The sequence below is a fragment of the Salmo trutta genome, unplaced genomic scaffold (assembly GCF_901001165.1).
Source record: "Salmo trutta unplaced genomic scaffold, fSalTru1.1, whole genome shotgun sequence".
Taxonomy (NCBI): Eukaryota; Metazoa; Chordata; class Actinopteri; order Salmoniformes; family Salmonidae; genus Salmo; species Salmo trutta.
In genome coordinates this window covers 9,567,065-9,589,793 of record NW_021822911.1, presented here as the reverse complement: position 1 = coordinate 9,589,793, position 22,729 = coordinate 9,567,065, and the positions used below count along the sequence as shown (strand labels likewise).

Below are 22,729 nucleotides of genomic sequence, written 5' to 3'. Positions count from 1 at the left end.
TATCCTCTTATGTTTGTGTACTAAATATTTCTCTTTTTTTCTTCGTTTTTTCCTGTGAAGCCATTGTGTTGCATCCATTTCTGACATGTGCTGTATAAATAAAGCTTGATTTGATTTGAACATATTGCAAAACAAATTAACCCAATGACTGACCAATCAACAGACTCTTGGTCCATCTTAGTATGAAAAACAGTATCAATCCCACTTTTCCAGCCTGCTGAAGGCGTGGTGGAGTGGTAAACACCACCCCCGGCTCTACCAGGGGCTAACTGTGCTAACTGTGCTAGCTGTTTTAGCTGTGCTAACTATGTTAGCTGTGTTAGCTGTGCTAGCTGTTTTAGCTGTGCTAACTGTGCTAACTGTGTTAGCTGTGCTAGCTGCGCTAGCTGCGTTAGCTGTGCTAGCTGTGCTAGCTGTGCTAACTATGTTAGCTGTGTTAGCTGTGTAAGCCGTTTTAGCTGTGCTAACTGTGTTAGCTGTGTTAGCTGTGCTAACTGTGTTAGCTGTGTTAGCTGTGCTAATCCAAGTTTATGGTTTTAAAAAAGGGCAAAATTAAAGACAGATCGTAACTGTAGGTGCTGAACTCTCTGTGTCGTTTTAAAACAATAGTCGTTTTGTCGTCCCTAAAACGTCTGAAACATATATTTTGCTTTGACCGTGCTGCAGGTCACCTAACTGTTTGGTTACATGCAATACGCTTTGTGTGGACTTCACCGGACAGCGGTTGCTCTCTGGTTTTGAGATGAAAACAAATGTCTAGTTTAATTTATTCTGCCGCTGTGTCTAGTAGTAGTACCATCAACAGACAGCAGGGGGCAGTAGAACCTGTCTTCACAGTGGAAAGGCAGACACAGTGGATTCATTTGTCTTTAATAAGATCAAACTGAACTAACTGCTATCTTGAAATGTTGAAAAAGTGTTTTTAAATAGGCATCCTATCATTTGAAAATTAGTTAAAAGGCTAAGTGATTCTCCTCCTGAGAAGAAGCTGACAGCCTTCAAACAGTGCAAAAAAAGTGGTCCCAAACAATATGTCAAAATGAATAAAAAAAGGATACAGCTGTCTTTAATAAGATCAAAATGAACTAACTGCTATCTTGAAATGTTGATAAAGTGTTTTTAAATAGCTCAGTCTTATCACTCAATATGAGTCAAAATCTGTCACTTCCAGGAGTGCTCATTTTGTCAAAAATGAAAAAATGAAAAAATTAACAACTCACAGCTGTGTTAATAGACCCAACTCAAACATCTGCTATCTTGAAATCTCCAAAAAATAAATAGGCTTTAACGAAACACGGCTTGTAACAAAAAATACAAAATTAGCAGTAAACAGTAGCCTACCAAGAAAGTCATTGGTCACTATCTTCCTTCGGTGTCTGAGTTGAATAGCGACAGAATTGCTTCATCCGATATTGGATCGTTTTCATTGTCGCTCTCGTCATTTTCATCCGGAGGCAAATCAACCTTTCGAAACCCGTTGATGATAGTGGATTTTTTTTTGCTCCACGCTGTCTGGACCCACGCCGGCCATAAAAAAAGTTATTTGACCTTAAAACCCTTTCACGCGTGAGTTCCTAATATCTCTATCGGTCGCCCCAGCGTGAGTTCCTAATATCTCTATCGGTCGCCCCAGCGTGAGTTCCTAATATCTCTATCGGTCGCCCCAGCGTGAGTTCCTAATATCTCTATCGGTCGCCCCAGCGTGAGTTCCTAATATCTCTATCGGTCGCCCCAGCGTGAGTTCCTAATATCTCTATCGGTCGCCCCAGCGTGAGTTCCTAATATCTCTATCGGTCGCCCCAGCGTGAGTTCCTAATATCGCTATCGGTCGCCCCAGCGTGAGTTCCTAATATCTCTATCGGTCGCCCCAGCGTGAGTTCCTAATATCTCTATCGGTCGCCCCAGCGTGAGTTCCTAATATCTCTATCGGTCGCCCCAGCGTGAGTTCCTAATATCTCTATCGGTCGCCCCAGCGTGAGTTCCTAATATCTCTATCGGTCGCCCCAGCGTGAGTTCCTAATATCTCTATCGGTCGCCCCAGCGTGAGTTCCTAATATCTCTATCGGTCGCCCCAGCGTGAGTTCCTAATATCTCTATCGGTCGCCCCAGCGTGAGTTCCTAATATCTCTATCGGTCACCCCAGCGTGAGTTCCTAATATCTCTATCGGTCGCCCCAGCGTGAGTTCCTAATATCTCTATCGGTCGCCCCAGCGTGAGTTCCTAATATCTCTATCGGTCGCCCCAGCGTGAGTTCCTAATATCTCTATCGGTCGCCCCAGCGTGAGTTTTTTATACTCGTGATGTTAGAACGTTCTCTCCATTCCAGAATGTGATTGTTACGTCACAGTGCATTTAATCCGCGCTGCCCTCAAACCAAAGCACGCAGACTGTTTTTATTTATAGGCTGTTTTCAAACTTCAATTTCAAATGATTTTCTAACAAGTTTTTATTTTCTAAGAACAGTTTGAATTGAGGTGTGTTCCGCCTCCTCATTTATTCATATAAAAATAGTCTTTTTTTTTTTTTACTTTTGCGGACAATTAAATTTTTGGGACATTTCTGACCGGGACAAAATTCCCCAAGCACTTTCCAATTGTTTGTGCAGTTCAAGTCTGCAGACATTTGCTCATCTCCCGTCAGAACAGGATCTGCACACGTGTTGACATTTCCCATCTGTTGCCCTCATTGTTTTCCTTACTAATAATAACTTTGGAAATGTGTGTGTTTCTATCAAAGTAAGTGCATTATTACGTTGTAATAGTTTATGTATGTCGTTTCTATTGTAGCATAATAGATTTGTGTATATTCTTTATAACCGCGGACACGTGAGGTAACGCTACTCATTTTATAACCTTTATGGTGTTATATTCAATCGTGCTTAGGTAGCTAGCTACATTTTTCTATCAGCTCTGTAAAACAATGCTAATTGCGTCAGAGAAGTATTATCTTGTGTTGTATTTTGAAGCTACATGGCCTTATGACTCCCTAGTGGCGCAGCGGTCAAAGGCACTGCACATCAGTGCTAGAGACGTCACTACAGACTCCCTGGTTCAAATCCAGGCTGTATCACAACTGGCTGTGATTGGGAGTCCCATAGGGCAGCGCACAATTGGCCCAGCGTTGTCCGAGTTTGATGGCCTACACCGGCCATAGGTAAATAATAATTTGTTGTTAAATGACTTGCCTAGTTAAATAAAATAAAATATATGACCATGGTTTGTTTATGTGGTCTATTCAGCATGGCTCTGTTCTGCCCTGCCTTGCCCCCTTGTGGAGCTCAAAAGTTACTTTCTTACTGTTAGAACTCAAATCTGGGATTTTGTCAATGCAATAAACTATTTTTATGTTATTTGTAATATTGTTTTATTGCTATATCCTTATATTGTATTCTAATGAATAATTCCTCTTTATTCTGTACTTTCAGAAACCACAAACAGTATTTGCCAATATCATAACTGGAACTGGACATCTTTCCAGCTGAAGATTGAGGACAGCTTTTGTATGCTAAGGTTCTCTCCTTAACAGTTTTACTGGATGGAAACACAGCAAGAAAACACATAGGCCAATATGTAATAGTCCTCTATTTTATTGAAGTATTGGTAGTTGGTTCAACAACAACTTGTTTTACTAGAGGACAAAAAAATGTAATATGCATAACCCATATTTAATATTCATGCAGTGACTGAACAACAAGTGCATTTCCACCCCCACCTCTAAAGGCATAGTATCATGGCAGGTCACCTGTCAAGTCACCTGTCAGGTCAGTCAGTCACTTATTGCTGCAGATGTGCTCAATAATGCTTAAGCTGGGCGATATGGACCAAAAGTCATATCCCGATATATTTAGGCTGAATATCGATATAAGATATATATCCTGATATTTTTTCCGCGAGAAATTTGACTCTGTTTTCACTTTAACACACTCATACAACTAAGTGCTTTCCAAAATCAAGCTTTAGAAATATTCTACATTAATATTTTCTTGTTTCATAGTTTATTTTTTTTTATCAACGCCAGTCCTAATCATAAATATCAAATATTATATTCATTTATTTTCTGAATTTTAATCCTGTAAGTGATTTTTATGTATTATTATTTTTGTATAATTTATAAATGATGACTATACTGTATGTACATTTACTCATGTTTCGTTCTTGTTGTTGTTCTTAGTATTTATGCTTAGTATTTAATGCTACTTCATATTTCTACTCCACTAAAAACTCCACAATGTTTAGGCCGACCTACGTGTCAACATTAGTTTCTAGTTACTTTGCAGTTGGCTCTTTCAATCCAGAGAAAAAACTATAGTCTATCATAATAACTAAATATGTTACCTTGATGATATCAACAGGCTAACCAGCATTTTAAAGTCATAATTACCTCACCTTTACCAGCTGTAACATTAAAGTGGTAAACACATCAATGCATCACTAATTCTTATCCAATAACCTAATAAATATGGTTCTGAAATCTACCATCCTGTATTGTAAGTGATTTTACTTTTAGCACTTTATGTTTTGTGTTCTATTAATCAATTTTTGGCCAAGACAGCAGCATAAAACAAAAAAAAGTTGCAGACAAGACACAAAGGAAAATAATGAAAAACTAATATTTTAATCTACTTAATCAATTTTTGGCCAAGACAGCAGCATAAAACAAAAAAAAGTTGCAGACAAGACACAAAGGAAAATAATGAAAAACTAATATTTTAATATGTTTTTTTCTTTAAAGTACTTTGTTTTGTGTTTTATTAATCTACTTAATCAATTTTTAGCCAAGACAGCAGCTTAAAACCAAAAAAAGTTGCAGACAAGACACAAAGAAAAATAATGAAAAACTAATATTTTAATATGTTTTATTAATCTACTTAATCAATTTTTGGCCAAGACAGCAGCATAAAACAAAAAAAGTTGCAGACAAGACACAAAGGAAAATAATGAAAAAATAATATTTTAATATGTTTTTTTCTTTAAAGTACTTTATGTTTTGTGTTTTATTAATCAATTTTTGGCCAAGACAGCAGCATAAAACCAAAAAAAGTTGCAGATAAGACACAAAGGAAAATAATGAAAAACTAATATTTTAATCTACTTAATACATTTTTGGCCAAGACAGCAGCATAAAACATTTACATTTAAGTCATTTAGCAGACGCTCTTATCCAGAGCGACTTACAAATTGGACAAAAAAAGTTGCAGACAAGACACAAAGGAAAATAATGAAAAACTAATATGTTTTTTTCTTTAAAGTACTTTATGTTTTGTGTTTTATTAATCCATTTTTGGCCAAGACAGCAGCATAAAACCAAAAAAAGTTGCAGACAAGACACAAAGGAAAAAAGAATGAAAAAGTAATATTGTAATCAGTAAAATGTGTGAATAGTCCTTAAAACACTGCACTCCCCAATAGCCAAGTGTAGTCTGACCGAAGCACTGCATCCTCAGCCGCTCGTTCAGCTCCACCGCTTTGACCACGTTGCTCCCGTTGTCGGTTGTTATAGCAACCGGATGCTTTTCTCGGGAGTTTCCCAGCTTGCGTCCTGCACGGCCTCAGCTATATGCTCACCGGTGTGATCCTGGGGGGGGGAAATAACTTGTTTTGGAGACGACACGACGCTGTTTTCATCATCATCTCAGGCTCACATGTCCTGCTCGACCACATATCGCTGGTCAACGCAAAATGGGTCCCGTTAGCGAGCCGGTCAGCAAGGCTCTGCCTGACTTCAGTGGACATTTGTGGCAGTGCTTCTCGTGCAAAGTAGTTGGGAAGCTCATATCTCGGGTCCATAGTTTTCAGTAGCTTTTTGAATCCGACTTGTTCCACAGTTGCAACAGGGACCATATCTTTAGCAATGTGATAGGACACCGCTTTAGTTATAGTACACCACTTGCCAATTTTCTTTTCATTAGGCACCACACTGCGGGAAAATGAAGTTTGCAGTGAGCTTTGTTTCGGGGCTGGAGCTTTTTCGGGTTGTCGACGGCTTGCGGCTGGGGCTTCTGCAGCGCGCAGTTTCACACACTCTTCGTATTGCAGTTTGTGCCACTGTTTTAGGTGGTGAAAAAGATTTGTAGTGCTGGAACTTTTTTTATGGCACTGCCGACATATAACGTGATTTTGTTGCTCATCTGATACTTTGAATCCGAACCATCTCCAAATGACTGAGCCAATGCTTTTTCTTTTACTAACCAATTCCTCGTCAAAACGCTCCGCAGACGCTGTTGCTTCCTCCATGTTTGTTGAAGTGTCTGTTCCTGCCCCTCCGCCCTCTGTGCATGAAAGAGGAGGCGCGGGGAGCAGCGCAGAGAGCTCCGGGTCTGCAGCTTGCTTGGAGCAAGGATCAAAGCGCAAATTTCAACTATATCGATATATGCGAAATGGTCTAATTTCATATCACATTTAAAATATATATCGATATATATTTTTTATATCGATATATCGCCCAGCCCTATTAGACTCTGAAACCAGGTTAATGGTGTGTATTAGACTCTGAAACCAGGTTAATGGTGTGTATTAGACTCTGAAACCAGGTTAATGACAGATGGTGTGTATTAGACTCTGAAACCAGGTTAATGGTGTGTATTAGACTCTGAAACCAGGTTAATTGTGTGTATTAGACTCTGAAACCAGGTTAATGGTGTGTATTAGACTCTGAAACCAGGTTAATAACAGATGGTGTGTATTAGACTCTGAAACCAGGTTAATGGTGTGTATTAGACTCATGAAACCAGGTTAATGACAGATGGTGTGTATTAGACTCTGAAACCAGGTTAATGGTAGACGGTGTGTATTAGACTCTGAAACCAGGTTAATGACAGATGGTGTGTATTAGACTCTGAAACCAGGTTAATGACAGATGGTGTGTATTAGACTCTGAAACCAGGTTAATGGTGTGTATTAGACTCTGAAACCAGGTTAATGGTGTGTATTAGACTCTGAAACCAGGTTAATGGTGTGTATTAGACTCTGAAACCAGGTTAATTGTGTGTATTAGACTCTGAAACCAGGTTAATGGTGTGTATTACACTCTGAAACCAGGTTAATGGTGTGTATTAGACTCTGAAACCAGGTTAATGACAGATGGTGTGTATTAGACTCTGAAACCAGGTTAATAACAGATGGTGTGTATTAGACTCTGAAACCAGGTTTATGGTGTGTATTAGACTCTGAAACCAGGTTAATGGTGTGTATTAGACTCTGAAACCAGGTTATTGACAGATGGTGTGTATTAGACTCTGAAACCAGGTTAATGGTGTGTATTAGACTCTGTAACCAGGTTAATGACAGATGGTGTGTATTAGACGCTGAAACCAGGTTAATGACAGATGGTGTGTATTAGACTCTGAAACCAGGTTAATGGTGTGTATTAGACTCTGAAACCAGGTTAATGACAGATGGTGTGTATTAGACTCTGAAACCAGGTTAATGACAGATGGTGTGTATTAGACTCTGAAACCAGGTTAATGGTGTGTATTAGACTCTGAAACCAGGTTAATGACAGATGGTGTGTATTAGACTCTGAAACCAGGTTAATGGTTTGTATTAGACTCTGAAACCAGGTTAATGGTGTGTATTAGATTCTGAAACCAGGTTAATAACAGGTGGTGTGTATTAGACTCTGAAACCAGGTTAATGACAGATGGTGTGTATTAGACTCTGAAACCAGGTTAATGGTGTGTATTAGACTCTGAAACCAGGTTAATGACAGATGGTGTGTATTAGACTCTGAAACCAGGTTAATGACAGATGGTGTGTATTAGACTCTGAAACCAGGTTAATAACAGATGGTGTGTATTAGACTCTGAAACCAGGTTAATGGTGTGTATTAGATTCTGAAACCAGGTTAATGACAGATGGTGTGTATTAGACTCTGAAACCAGGTTAATGGTGTGTATTAGACTCTGAAACCAGGTTAATGACAGATGGTGTGTATTAGACTCTGAAACCAGGTTAATGACAGATGGTGTGTATTAGACTCTGAAACCAGGTTAATGGTGTGTATTAGACTCTGAAACCAGGTTAATGACAGATGGTGTGTATTAGACTCTGAAACCAGGTTAATAACAGATGGTGTGTATTAGACTCTGAAACCAGGTTAATGACAGATGGTGTGTATTAAACTCTGAAACCAGGTTAATGGTGTGTATTAGACTCTGAAACCAGGTTAATAACAGATGGTGTGTATTAGACTCTGAAACCAGGTTAATGGTGTGTATTAGACTCTGAAACCAGGTTAATAACAGATGGTGTGTATTAGACTCTGAAACCAGGTTAATGACAGATGGTGTGTATTAGACTCTGAAACCAGGTTAATACTGTGTATTAGACTCTGAAACCAGGTTAATGGTGTGTATTAGACTCTGAAACCAGGTTAATGACAGATGGTGTGTATTAGACTCTGAAACCAGGTTAATGGTGTGTATTAGACTCTGAAACCAGGTTAATGACAGATGGTGTGTATTAGACTCTGAAACCAGGTTAATTGTGTGTATTAGACTCTGAAACCAGGTTTATGGTGTGTATTAGACTCTGAAACCAGGTTAATGGTGTGTATTAGACTCTGAAACCAGGTTAATGACAGATGGTGTGTATTAGACGCTGAAACCAGGTTAATGACAGATGGTGTGTATTAGACTCTGAAACCAGGTTTATGGTGTGTATTAGACTCTGAAACCAGGTTAATGGTGTGTATTAGACTCTGTAACCAGGTTAATGGTGTGTATTAGACTCTGAAACCAGGTTAATGGTGTGTATTAGACTCTGTAACCAGGTTAATGGTAGATGGTGTGTATTAGACTCTGAAACCAGGTTAATGACAGATGGTGTGTATTAGACTCTGAAACCAGGTTAATGACAGATGGTGTGTATTAGACTCTGAAACCAGGTTAATGTTGTGTATTAGACTCTGAAACCAGGTTAATGACAGATGGTGTGTATTAGACTCTGAAACCAGGTTAATGACATATGGTGTGTATTAGACTCTGAAACCAGGTTAATGGTGTGTATTAGACTCTGAAACCAGGTTAATGGTGTGTATTAGACTCTGAAACCAGGTTAATGGTGTGTATTAGACTCTGAAACCAGGTTAATGGTGTGTATTAGACTCTGAAACCAGGTTAATAACAGATGGTGTGTATAAGACTCTGAAACCAGGTTAATGACAGATGGTGTGTATTATACTCTGAAACCAGGTTAATGGTGTGTATTAGACTCTGAAACGAGGTTAATGGTGTGTATTAGACTCTGAAACCAGGTTAATGACAGATGGTGTGTATTAGACTCTGAAAACAGGTTAATGGTGTGTATTAGACTCTGTAACCAGGTTAATGGTAGATGGTGTGTATTAGACTCTGAAACCAGGTTAATGACAGATGGTGTGTATTAGACTCTGAAACCAGGTTAATGACAGATGGTGTGTATTAGACTCTGAAACCAGGTTAATGGTGTGTATTAGACTCTGAAACCAGGTTAATGGTGTGTATTAGACTCTGAAACCAGGTTAATGACAGATGGTGTGTATTAGACTCTGAAACCAGGTTAATAACAGATGGTGTGTATTAGACTCTGAAACCAGGTTAATGGTGTGTATTAGACTCTGAAACCAGGTTAATAACAGATGTGTGTATTAGACTCTGAAACCAGGTTAATGACAGATGGTGTGTATTAGACTCTGAAACCAGGTTAATGGTGTGTATTAGACTCTGAAACCAGGTTAATGGTGTGTATTAGACTCTGAAACCAGGTTAATAACAGATGGTGTGTATTAAACTCTGAAACCAGGTTAATGATGTGTATTAGACTCTGAAACCAGGTTAATGGTGTGTATTAGACTCTGAAACCAGGTTAATGGTGTGTATTAGACTCTGAAAACAGGTTAATGGTGTGTATTAGACTCTGAAACCAGGTTGATAACAGATGGTGTGTATTAGACTCTGAAACCAGGTTAATAACAGATGGTGTGTATTAGACTCTGAAACCAGGTTAATAACAGATGGTGTGTATTAGACTCTGAAACCAGGTTAATAACAGTGTGTATTAGACTCTGAAACCAGGTTAATGGTGTGTATTACACTCTGAAACCAGGTTAATGGTGTGTATTAGACTCTGAAACCAGGTTAATGACAGATGGTGTGTATTAGACGCTGAAACCAGGTTCATGACAGATGGTGTGTATTAGACTCTGAAACCAGGTGTATGGTGTGTATTAGACTCTGAAACCAGGTTAATGGTGTGTATTAGACTCTGTAACCAGGTTAATTACAGGTGGTGTGTATTAGACTCTGAAACCAGGTTAATGACAGATGGTGTGTATTAGACTCTGAAACCAGGTTAATGGTGTGTATTAGACTCTGAAACCAGGTTAATGACAGATGGTGTGTATTAGACTCTGAAACCAGGTTAATGGTGTTTATTAGACTCTGAAACCAGGTTAATGACAGATGGTGTGTATTAGACTCTGAAACCAGGTTAATAACAGATGGTGTGTATTAGACTCTGAAACCAGGTTTATGGTGTGTATTAGACTCTGAAACCAGGTTAATGGTGTGTATTAGACTCTGAAACCAGGTTAATAACAGATGGGGTGTATTAGACTCTGAAACTAGGTTAATGGTGTGTATTAGACTCTGAAACTAGGTTAATGGTGTCTATTAGACTCTGAAATCAGGTTAATAACAGATGGTGTGTATTAGACTCTGAAACCAGGTTAATGGTGTGTATTAGACTCTGAAACCAGGTTATTGACAGATGGTGTGTATTAGACTCTGAAACCAGGTTAATGGTGTGTATTAGACTCTGAAACCAGGTTAATGACAGATGGTGTGTATTAGACTCTGAAACCAGGTTAATGACGGATGGTGTGTATTAGACTCTGAAACCAGGTTAATGGTGTGTATTAGACTCTGAAACCAGGTTAATGACAGATATTAGACTCTGAAACCAGGTTAATGACAGATGGTGAGTATTAGACTCTGAAACCAGGTTAATAACAGATGGTGTGTATTAAACTCTGAAACCAGGTTTATGGTGTGTATTAGACTCTGAAACCAGGTTAATAACAGATGGTGTGTATTAGACTCTGAAACCAAGTTTATGGTGTGTATTAGACTCTGAAACCAGGTTAATGGTGTGTATTAGACTCTGAAACCAGGTTAATGGTGTGTATTAGACTCTGAAACCAGGTTAATAACAGATGGTGTGTATTAGACTCTGAAACCAGGTTAATGGTGTGTATTAGACTCTGAAACTAGGTTAATGGTGTGTATTAGACTCTGAAACCAGGTTATTGACACATGGTGTGTATTAGACTCTGAAACCAGGTTAATTGTGTGTATTAGACTCTGAAACCAGGTTTATGGTGTGTATTAGACTCTGAAACCAGGTTAATGGTGTGTATTAGACTCTGAAACCAGGTTAATGACAGATGGTGTGTATTAGACGCTGAAACCAGGTTAATGACAGATGGTGTGTATTAGACTCTGAAACCAGGTTTATGGTGTGTATTAGACTCTGAAACCAGGTTAATGGTGTGTATTAGACTCTGAAACCAGGTTAATGGTGTGTATTAGACTCTGAAAACCAGGTTAATGGTGTGTATTAGACTCTGTAACCAGGTTAATGGTAGATGGTGTGTATTAGACTCTGAAACCAGGTTAATGACAGATGGTGTGTATTAGACTCTGAAACCAGGTTAATGACAGATGGTGTGTATTAGACTCTGAAACCAGGTTAATGGTGTGTATTAGACTCTGAAACCAGGTTAATGACAGATGGTGTGTATTAGACTCTGAAACCAGGTTAATGACAGATGGTGTGTATTAGACTCTGAAACCAGGTTTATGGTGTGTATTAGACTCTGAAACCAGGTTAATGGTGTGTATTAGACTCTGTAACCAGGTTAATGGTAGATGGTGTGTATTAGACTCTGAAACCAGGTTAATGACAGATGGTGTGTATTAGACTCTGAAACCAGGTTAATGACAGATGGTGTGTATTAGACTCTGAAACCAGGTTAATGGTGTGTATTAGACTCTGAAACCAGGTAATGGTGTGTATTAGACTCTGAAACCAGGTTAATGACAGATGGTGTGTATTAGACTCTGAAACCAGGTTAATAACAGATGGTGTGTATTAGACTCTGAAACCAGGTTAATGGTGTGTATTAGACTCTGAAACCAGGTTAATAACAGATGTGTGTATTAGACTCTGAAACCAGGTTAATGACAGATGGTGTGTATTAGACTCTGAAACCAGGTTAATGGTGTGTATTAGACTCTGAACCAGGTTAATGGTGTGTATTAGACTCTGAAACCAGGTTAATAACAGATGGTGTGTATTAAACTCTGAAACCAGGTTAATGATGTGTATTAGACTCTGAAACCAGGTTAATGGTGTGTATTAGACTCTGAAACCAGGTTAATGGTGTGTATTAGACTCTGAAACCAGGTTAATAACAGATGGTGTGTATTAGACTCTGAAACCAGGTTAATAACAGATGGTGTGTATTAGACTCTGAAACCAGGTTAATGGTGTGTATTAGACTCTGAAAACAGGTTAATGGTGTGTATTAGACTCTGAAACCAGGTTAATAACAGATGGTGTGTATTAGACTCTGAAACCAGGTTAATAACAGATGGTGTGTATTAGACTCTGAAACCAGGTTAATAACAGATGGTGTGTATTAGACTCTGAAACCAGGTTAATAACAGTGTGTATTAGACTCTGAAACCAGGTTAATGGTGTGTATTACACTCTGAAACCAGGTTAATGGTGTGTATTAGACTCTGAAACCAGGTTAATGACAGATGGTGTGTATTAGACGCTGAAACCAGGTTCATGACAGATGGTGTGTATTAGACTCTGAAACCAGGTGTATGGTGTGTATTAGACTCTGAAACCAGGTTAATGGTGTGTATTAGACTCTGTAACCAGGTTAATGACAGGTGGTGTGTATTAGACTCTGAAACCAGGTTTATGGTGTGTATTACACTCTGAAACCAGGTTAATGGTGTATTAGACTCTGAAACCAGGTTATATACAGATGGTGTGTATTAGACTCTGAAACCAGGTTAATGACAGATGGTGTGTATTAGACACTGAAACCAGGTTAATGACAGATGGTGTGTATTAGACTCTGAAACCAGGTTTATGGTGTGTATTAGACTCTGAAACCAGGTTAATAACAGATGGTGTGTATTAGACTCTGAAACCAGGTTAATAACAGATGGTGTGTATTAGACTCTGTAACCAGGTTAATGACAGGTGGTGTGTATTAGACTCTGAAACTAGGTTTATGGTGTGTATTACACTCTGAAACCAGGAAAATGGTGTGTATTAGACTCTGAAACCAGGTTAATAACAGATGATGTGTATTAGACTCTGAAACCAGGTTAATGGTGTGTATTAGACTCTGAAACCAGGTTAATGACGGATGGTGTGTATTAGACTCTGAAACCAGGTTTATGGTGTGTATTAGACTATGAAACCAGGTTAATGGTGTGTATTAGACTCTGTAACCAGGTTAATGACAGGTGGTGTGTATTAGACTCTGAAACCAGGTTTATGGTGTGTATTACACTCTGAAACCAGGAAAATTGTGTGTATTAGACTCTGAAACCAGGCTAATAACAGATGGTGTGTATTAGACTCTGAAACCAGGTTAATGGCAGATGGTCTGTATTAGACTCTGAAACCAGGTTTATGGTGTGTATTAGACTCTGAAACCAGGTTTATGGTGTGTATTAGACTCTGAAACTAGGTTAATGACAGATGGTGTGTATTAGACTCTGAAACCAGGTTAATGGTGTGTATTAGACTCTGAAACCAGGTTAATGGTGTGTATTAGACTCTGTAACCAGGTTAATGGTAGATGGTGTGTATTAGACTCTGAAACCAGGTTAATGACAGATGGTGTGTATTAGACTCTGAAACCAGGTTAATGACAGATGGTGTGTATTAGACTCTGAAACCAGGTTAATGTTGTGTATTAGACTCTGAAACCAGGTTAATGACAGATGGTGTGTATTAGACTCTGAAACCAGGTTAATGACATATGGTGTGTATTAGACTCTGAAACCAGGTTAATGGTGTGTATTAGACTCTGAAACCAGGTTAATGGTGTGTATTAGACTCTGAAACCAGGTTAATGGTGTGTATTAGACTCTGAAACCAGGTTAATGGTGTGTATTAGACTCTGAAACCAGGTTAATAACAGATGGTGTGTATAAGACTCTGAAACCAGGTTAATGACAGATGGTGTGTATTATACTCTGAAACCAGGTTAATGGTGTGTATTAGACTCTGAAACGAGGTTAATGGTGTGTATTAGACTCTGAAACCAGGTTAATGACAGATGGTGTGTATTAGACTCTGAAAACAGGTTAATGGTGTGTATTAGACTCTGTAACCAGGTTAATGGTAGATGGTGTGTATTAGACTCTGAAACCAGGTTAATGACAGATGGTGTGTATTAGACTCTGAAACCAGGTTAATGACAGATGGTGTGTATTAGACTCTGAAACCAGGTTAATGGTGTGTATTAGACTCTGAAACCAGGTTAATGGTGTGTATTAGACTCTGAAACCAGGTTAATGACAGATGGTGTGTATTAGACTCTGAAACCAGGTTAATAACAGATGGTGTGTATTAGACTCTGAAACCAGGTTAATGGTGTGTATTAGACTCTGAAACCAGGTTAATAACAGATGTGTGTATTAGACTCTGAAACCAGGTTAATGACAGATGGTGTGTATTAGACTCTGAAACCAGGTTAATGGTGTGTATTAGACTCTGAAACCAGGTTAATGGTGTGTATTAGACTCTGAAACCAGGTTAATAACAGATGGTGTGTATTAAACTCTGAAACCAGGTTAATGATGTGTATTAGACTCTGAAACCAGGTTAATGGTGTGTATTAGACTCTGAAACCAGGTTAATGGTGTGTATTAGACTCTGAAACCAGGTTAATAACAGATGGTGTGTATTAGACTCTGAAACCAGGTTAATAACAGATGGTGTGTATTAGACTCTGAAACCAGGTTAATGGTGTGTATTAGACTCTGAAAACAGGTTAATGGTGTGTATTAGACTCTGAAACCAGGTTAATAACAGATGGTGTGTATTAGACTCTGAAACCAGGTTAATAACAGATGGTGTGTATTAGACTCTGAAACCAGGTTAATAACAGATGGTGTGTATTAGACTCTGAAACCAGGTTAATAACAGTGTGTATTAGACTCTGAAACCAGGTTAATGGTGTGTATTACACTCTGAAACCAGGTTAATGGTGTGTATTAGACTCTGAAACCAGGTTAATGACAGATGGTGTGTATTAGACGCTGAAACCAGGTTCATGACAGATGGTGTGTATTAGACTCTGAAACCAGGTGTATGGTGTGTATTAGACTCTGAAACCAGGTTAATGGTGTGTATTAGACTCTGTAACCAGGTTAATTACAGGTGGTGTGTATTAGACTCTGAAACCAGGTTAATGACAGATGGTGTGTATTAGACTCTGAAACCAGGTTAATGGTGTGTATTAGACTCTGAAACCAGGTTAATGACAGATGGTGTGTATTAGACTCTGAAACCAGGTTAATGGTGTTTATTAGACTCTGAAACCAGGTTAATGACAGATGGTGTGTATTAGACTCTGAAACCAGGTTAATAACAGATGGTGTGTATTAGACTCTGAAACCAGGTTTATGGTGTGTATTAGACTCTGAAACCAGGTTAATGGTGTGTATTAGACTCTGAAACCAGGTTAATAACAGATGGGGTGTATTAGACTCTGAAACTAGGTTAATGGTGTGTATTAGACTCTGAAACTAGGTTAATGGTGTCTATTAGACTCTGAAATCAGGTTAATAACAGATGGTGTGTATTAGACTCTGAAACCAGGTTAATGGTGTGTATTAGACTCTGAAACCAGGTTATTGACAGATGGTGTGTATTAGACTCTGAAACCAGGTTAATGGTGTGTATTAGACTCTGAAACCAGGTTAATGACAGATGGTGTGTATTAGACTCTGAAACCAGGTTAATGACGGATGGTGTGTATTAGACTCTGAAACCAGGTTAATGGTGTGTATTAGACTCTGAAACCAGGTTAATGACAGATATTAGACTCTGAAACCAGGTTAATGACAGATGGTGAGTATTAGACTCTGAAACCAGGTTAATAACAGATGGTGTGTATTAAACTCTGAAACCAGGTTTATGGTGTGTATTAGACTCTGAAACCAGGTTAATAACAGATGGTGTGTATTAGACTCTGAAACCAAGTTTATGGTGTGTATTAGACTCTGAAACCAGGTTAATGGTGTGTATTAGACTCTGAAACCAGGTTAATGGTGTGTATTAGACTCTGAAACCAGGTTAATAACAGATGGTGTGTATTAGACTCTGAAACCAGGTTAATGGTGTGTATTAGACTCTGAAACTAGGTTAATGGTGTGTATTAGACTCTGAAACCAGGTTATTGACACATGGTGTGTATTAGACTCTGAAACCAGGTTAATTGTGTGTATTAGACTCTGAAACCAGGTTTATGGTGTGTATTAGACTCTGAAACCAGGTTAATGGTGTGTATTAGACTCTGAAACCAGGTTAATGACAGATGGTGTGTATTAGACGCTGAAACCAGGTTAATGACAGATGGTGTGTATTAGACTCTGAAACCAGGTTTATGGTGTGTATTAGACTCTGAAACCAGGTTAATGGTGTGTATTAGACTCTGTAACCAGGTTAATGGTGTGTATTAGACTCTGAAACCAGGTTAATGGTGTGTATTAGACTCTGTAACCAGGTTAATGGTAGATGGTGTGTATTAGACTCTGAAACCAGGTTAATGACAGATGGTGTGTATTAGACTCTGAAACCAGGTTAATGACAGATGGTGTGTATTAGACTCTGAAACCAGGTTAATGGTGTGTATTAGACTCTGAAACCAGGTTAATGACAGATGGTGTGTATTAGACTCTGAAACCAGGTTAATGACAGATGGTGTGTATTAGACTCTGAAACCAGGTTTATGGTGTGTATTAGACTCTGAAACCAGGTTAATGGTGTGTATTAGACTCTGTAACCAGGTTAATGGTAGATGGTGTGTATTAGACTCTGAAACCAGGTTAATGACAGATGGTGTGTATTAGACTCTGAAACCAGGTTAATGACAGATGGTGTGTATTAGACTCTGAAACCAGGTTAATGGTGTGTATTAGACTCTGAAACCAGGTTAATGGTGTGTATTAGACTCTGAAACCAGGTTAATGACAGATGGTGTGTATTAGACTCTGAAACCAGGTTAATAACAGATGGTGTGTATTAGACTCTGAAACCAGGTTAATGGTGTGTATTAGACTCTGAAACCAGGTTAATAACAGATGTGTGTATTAGACTCTGAAACCAGGTTAATGACAGATGGTGTGTATTAGACTCTGAAACCAGGTTAATGGTGTGTATTAGACTCTGAAACCAGGTTAATGGTGTGTATTAGACTCTGAAACCAGGTTAATAACAGATGGTGTGTATTAAACTCTGAAACCAGGTTAATGATGTGTATTAGACTCTGAAACCAGGTTAATGGTGTGTATTAGACTCTGAAACCAGGTTAATGGTGTGTATTAGACTCTGAAACCAGGTTAATAACAGATGGTGTGTATTAGACTCTGAAACCAGGTTAATAACAGATGGTGTGTATTAGACTCTGAAACCAGGTTAATGGTGTGTATTAGACTCTGAAAACAGGTTAATGGTGTGTATTAGACTCTGAAACCAGGTTAATAACAGATGGTGTGTATTAGACTCTGAAACCAGGTTAATAACAGATGGTGTGTATTAGACTCTGAAACCAGGTTAATAACAGATGGTGTGTATTAGACTCTGAAACCAGGTTAATAACAGTGTGTATTAGACTCTGAAACCAGGTTAATGGTGTGTATTACACTCTGAAACCAGGTTAATGGTGTGTATTAGACTCTGAAACCAGGTTAATGACAGATGGTGTGTATTAGACGCTGAAACCAGGTTCATGACAGATGGTGTGTATTAGACTCTGAAACCAGGTGTATGGTGTGTATTAGACTCTGAAACCAGGTTAATGGTGTGTATTAGACTCTGTAACCAGGTTAATGACAGGTGGTGTGTATTAGACTCTGAAACCCGGTTTATGGTGTGTATTACACTCTGAAACCAGGTTAATGGTGTATTAGACTCTGAAACCAGGTTATATACAGATGGTGTGTATTAGACTCTGAAACCAGGTTAATGACAGATGGTGTGTATTAGACACTGAAACCAGGTTAATGACAGATGGTGTGTATTAGACTCTGAAACCAGGTTTATGGTGTGTATTAGACTCTGAAACCAGGTTAATAACAGATGGTGTGTATTAGACTCTGAAACCAGGTTAATAACAGATGGTGTGTATTAGACTCTGTAACCAGGTTAATGACAGGTGGTGTGTATTAGACTCTGAAACTAGGTTTATGGTGTGTATTACACTCTGAAACCAGGAAAATGGTGTGTATTAGACTCTGAAACCAGGTTAATAACAGATGATGTGTATTAGACTCTGAAACCAGGTTAATGGTGTGTATTAGACTCTGAAACCAGGTTAATGACGGATGGTGTGTATTAGACTCTGAAACCAGGTTTATGGTGTGTATTAGACTATGAAACCAGGTTAATGGTGTGTATTAGACTCTGTAACCAGGTTAATGACAGGTGGTGTGTATTAGACTCTGAAACCAGGTTTATGGTGTGTATTACACTCTGAAACCAGGAAAATTGTGTGTATTAGACTCTGAAACCAGGCTAATAACAGATGGTGTGTATTAGACTCTGAAACCAGGTTAATGGCAGATGGTCTGTATTAGACTCTGAAACCAGGTTTATGGTGTGTATTAGACTCTGAAACCAGGTTTATGGTGTGTATTAGACTCTGAAACTAGGTTAATGACAGATGGTGTGTATTAGACTCTGAAACCAGGTTAATGGTGTGTATTAGACTCTGAAACCAGGTTAATAACAGATGGTGTGTATTAGACTCTGAAACCAGGTTAGTGGTGTGTATTAGACTCTGAAACCAGGTTAATAACAGATGGTGTGTATTAGACTCTGAAACCAGGTTAATGACAGATGTGTGTATTAGACTCCTGAAACAGTTAATGGTGTGTATTAGACTCTGAAACCATGTTAAAATGACAGAGGTGGTGTAGTAGACTCTGAAACCAGGTAATGGTTGTTTATTAGACTCTGAACCAGGTTAATGACAGATGGTGTGTATGAAGACTCTGAACCAGGTTAATAACAGATGGTGTGTATTAGACTCTGAAACCCAGGTTTAATGGTGTGTATTAGACTCTGAAAACCAGGTTAATGGTGATGTAGTAGACTCTGAAACCAGGTTAAATAACAGATGGTGTGTATTAGACTCTGAAAAACTAAGGTTAATGGTGTGTAATTAGACTCCTGAAACTAGGTTAATGGTGTGTATTAGACTCCTGAACAGGTTAATAACAGATGCCAGGTTAATGACAGATGGTGTGTATTAGACTCTGAAACCAGGTTAATGGTGTGTATTAGACTCTGAAACTAGGTTTGACAGATGGTGTGTATTAGACTCTGAAACCAGGTTAATGGTGTGTATTAGACTCTGAAACCAGGTTAATGACAGATGGTGTGTATTAGACTCTGAAACCAGGTTAATGACGGATGGTGTGTATTAGACTCTGAAACCAGGTTTATGGTGTGTATTAGACTCTGAAACCAGGTTAAGTGTGTATTAGACTCTGAAACCAGGTTAATGACAGATGGTGTGTATTAGACTCTGAAACCAGGTTAATAGTGGTGTGTATTAGACTCTGAAACCAGGTTAATGGTGTGTATTAGACTCTGAAACCAGGTTAATGACAGATGTGTGTATTAGACTCTGAAACCAGGTTATGGTGTGTATTAGACTCTGAAACCAGGTTAATGGTGTGTATTAGACTCTGAAACCAGGTTAATGGTGTGTATTAGACTCTGAAACCAGTTAATGGTGTGTATTGAACCAGGTTAATGGTGTGTATTAGACTCTGAAACTAGGTTAATGGTGTGTATTAGACTCTGAAACTAGGTTAATGGTGTGTATTAGACTCTGAAACCAGGTTAATGACAGATGGTGTGTATTAGACTCTGAAACCAGGTTAATGACGGATGGTGTGTATTAGACTCTGAAACCAGGTTAATGGTGTGTATTAGACTCTGAAACCAGGTTAATGACAGATATTAGACTCTGAAACCAGGTTAATGACAGATGGTGTGTATTAGACTCTGAAACCAGGTTAATAACAGATGGTGTGTATTAGACTCTGAAACCAGGTTAATGACAGATGGTGTGTATTAGACTCTGAAACCAGGTTAGTGGTGTGTATTAGACTCTGAAACCAGGTTAATGGTGTGTATTAGACTCTGAAACCAGGTTAATGGTGTGTATTAGACTCTGAAACCAGGTTAATAACAGATGGTGTGTATTAGACTCTGAAACCAGGTTAATGGTGTGTATTAGACTCTGAAACCAGGTTAATGGTGTGTATTAGACTCTGAAACCAGGTTAATGACAGATGCTGTGTATTAGACTCTGAAACCAGGTTAATGACAGATGGTGTGTATTAGACTCTGAAACCAGGTTTATGGTGTGTATTAGACTCTGAAACCAGGTTAATGGTGTGTATTAGACTCTGAAACCAGGTTAATGACAGATGGTGTGTATTAGACGCTGAAACCAGGTTAATGACAGATGGTGTGTATTAGACTCTGAAACCAGGTTATGGTGTGATTAGACTCTGAAACCAGGTTAATGGTGTGTATTAGACTCTGTAACCAGGTTAATGACAGGTGGTGTGTATTAGACTCTGAAACCAGGTTTATGGTGTGTATTACACTCTGAAAACAGGAAAATGGTGTGTATTAGACTCTGAAACCAGGTTAATAACAGATGGTGTGTATTAGACTCTGAAACCAGGTTAATGACGGATGGTGTGTATTAGACTCTGAAACCAGGTTTATGGTGTGTATTAGACTCTGAAACCAGGTTAATGGTGTGTATTAGACTCTGTAACCAGGTTAATGACAGGTGGTGTGTATTAGACTCTGAAACCAGGTTTATGGTGTGTATTACACTCTGAAACCAGGAAAATGGTGTGTATTAGACTCTGAAACCAGGTTAATAACAGATGGTGTGTATTAGACTCTGAAACCAGGTTAATGACGGATGGTGTGTATTAGACTCTGAAACCAGGTTAATGGTGTGTATTAGACTCTGAAACCAGGTTTATGGTGTGTATTAGACTCTGAAACCAGGTTTATGGTGTGTATTAGACTCTGAAACCAGGTTAATGACAGATGGTGTGTATTAGACTCTGAAACCAGGTTAATGGTGTGTATTAGACTCTGAAACCAGGTTAATGGTGTGTATTAGACTCTGAAACCAGGTTAATGACAGATGGTGTGTATTAGACTCTGAAACCAGGTTAATGGTGTGTATTAGACTCTGAAATCAGGTTAATGGTGTGTATTAGACTCTGAAACCAGGTTAATGACAGATGTTTTGTGCCAAACACTAAAGCATGATATTCTAATAAATCTACCCCCTATTCCCTACGTAGAACACTACTTTAGACCTGGTCAGAAGCACCGTAGTGCACTACGTAGGGAATAGTGAACCATTTGGAACAGAGACCAGTAATTCCCCTGAACATCTTTCTCTTCCTCATCTGGTTTCTTGAACAGCCCTTCACTCCTCCCCTCTTCCTCTTCCACCCTTTTCATTCTGTTCTATCAGCCACACCACCAGCTCACCTCCACACAATCCATTTACAACTTAAAGACACACCTTGGAATAAATAACAAAGGAAAACTATTACTGGATGAAGTTTAGTGTTGTATTTTTCATCACCATAAATCATATTTAATCACTGAACAGTAGCAGACCTAACTTCATCTGTTCCTGACTCTGGATAGTGGATTAAAAAGACCATCAATCTCCAATGATAATAAAGTACTATTCTGAACATTACTGATATACTGAGTGGCAGGTCCAGATATCTGCTGGTTTTATTGTTTGGTCAATAGCACCACCTGCTGGACAGGTTTAATGTTGCTGGACTGAGCAGTATGGGAGGATGAAAGATGACACATTTAGGGACGGTTTCCTGGACATCTACATTGAACACGCTTTTTAGTCCAGGACTAGGATTAATCTGTGTCTGGGAAACCAGTCCATATAGTTTAGTAGAAAGTAAGTGATACCAGCTTGTAGTGGGCTGACTAGTCCTGAATTGTCCTTTTGTTCCTGGACCATTTTCCATGCAGCTCCAGGTGACAGAGAACACATCAATTAGGGCCGAGCTGATCAATGATACTGAGGAGAATTACATAGAGACAGAGAACCAACTGAGAAAACATATCAATGGTTCTGAATGACAACCAATATACATCAACACCAGACATCATGATTCATGGAAATGTACATTGTATTTTATCAAATATGAATACCTTAAATCTCTTCAAATTCAAATCAGTCAGAAAATAAGGATTGTACATAAAACAGAGCAGAATAAATCATCACATCTGGGGACCATCACCACCAGCTTGACTAGTATCTATGTGGACCCTACTACAGTTTAACCAGCTCAGCTATAGACTACACCAGCATGACTAGTATCTATGTGGACCCTACTACAGTTTAA

General features: G+C 38.7%; 1 protein-coding gene across 1 annotated transcript in view; it reads right to left on the bottom strand.

Moving 5' to 3' along the window:
* LOC115186454 (zinc finger protein 271-like) overlaps positions 1 to 22,729 on the bottom strand; it is a gene marked incomplete at its 3' end in the record, with an annotated part of 264,983 nt that overhangs the window by 202,401 nt on the left and 39,853 nt on the right. The gene's annotated exons all lie outside the window — the stretch shown is intronic.